Genomic DNA, 1,356 nt, shown 5'->3' with positions numbered 1-1,356 from the left:
CCTCGTTTGCATTGCTCACTGAGAAGTTTCTGTGCAGCTGGTTGTTTCAGCTCAGGTTTTGGTGCCTTTCAGATTGGTTATTTGCAGGTCTTCGGGAGCCATCTTAAGGGGTTAGTGACATCCAGCCCTCTGATTGCATCATATCTAACCAGCCAAGCCAGGACCGGGAGCTCCAGCAGCCCATAACTAAGTTTCGGGCATCTCCCACCAATGGGTACCTCGTCGAGGTATCATAGCCGAGAACTGGCCATCCATGCCATCCTCAGTCCCATACATGTGCGTCCATAACAGGACTTGCACCCCTCTTGCTCAGCTGCGTCCTAATGGCGACCAATCCCGGAGGGTCCACCTCGGCCCAGTGAATAACCCATACGAGAACTCTGAATACATTCCCCTTTGAATATCCATAACCACAGCCATGATCCAAACACCGTGCATCTTTTTGTCGAAGGGGTCCTGCCCGCCATGTTTCCATAGGACAGACCTGGTTGTCTCATAACCGACGTTCCCCACATCTTCATACACTTGTCATGCCTTCCTTGGATTTGCGTGCGTAAAATCCCTGGCTCCCTCTTCAATACCACAACCTGCCTTCTCAACTTACTCTCATCTTGATTTCGATCAGGTTCAGATGGTTCTCCTCGCAACTGCTGGCCGCTGGCTACTTCTGTCCATACCCATTCTAATTCCCCTGGGCTCTCACTAAGAACCTCCTCCAAGAAGGCCGGACCTGTAGCATAACTTAAAGATGGTGCCCCACGAGGCACCTCCAACATCCCTTCCTACCTTCGATGCCAACCGGCCAGGCTGAGTGGGGGTTCCGCTTCATCAAGCAACTCTTGGACCTCTTTCTCAGTTCCATCATCCAACACCTTCCTAGGCATATGCATTCCCATTGCTCTTGTTTCGGGCGTAAAGCAGCTCCCAACTCATAGATCGCTTTGCCCTGCACTAACTTGCTTCTCCCATTCATTCAATGAGTAGAAGTCAACAGTACCCGCCTGGCACTCCCTCCCACTTCCTTCATTTCTCATACTGAGCTTTGGCCAGTTCCACAAATAAAATCTGTCTCTTGTCGTCTTCTGCTTGGAGCTGAGGAGCATGGGGGTAAGAGTCAAAGTTTACTCTGCCGCTTGATTTCTGACTTAGAATAATGCTTCATTAGACTCTGGAATGGCGTAAGAGTACTGCGTTCCACATCATATCTTTGAGGTGGGGAATCACGACGTGTCTCAAAGTTTCACCAAACTTTGAATACATGATAGGGCTGCAATGTCTGGTTTTTTGGCCTGTGAAACTATTCTGCCTCACCGAGTGAGAAAATGTAGCAACAGCAGAACATAAAAAACTGTCTAT

General features: G+C 49.3%; 1 pseudogene; it reads right to left on the bottom strand.

Annotated features, from left to right (window-relative positions):
* Positions 1-309: 309 nt before the first annotated feature.
* On the bottom strand, positions 310-1,103 carry LOC147426160 (uncharacterized; annotated as a pseudogene).
* Positions 1,104-1,356: the final 253 nt, after the last annotated feature.

This window comes from Adiantum capillus-veneris, chromosome 24 (genome assembly GCF_014529385.1).
Source record: "Adiantum capillus-veneris isolate H3 chromosome 24, ASM1452938v2, whole genome shotgun sequence".
Taxonomy (NCBI): domain Eukaryota; kingdom Viridiplantae; phylum Streptophyta; class Polypodiopsida; order Polypodiales; family Pteridaceae; genus Adiantum; species Adiantum capillus-veneris.
Note: the sequence above shows the minus strand (reverse complement) of the source record. Positions and strands in the feature narration are given on the sequence as shown.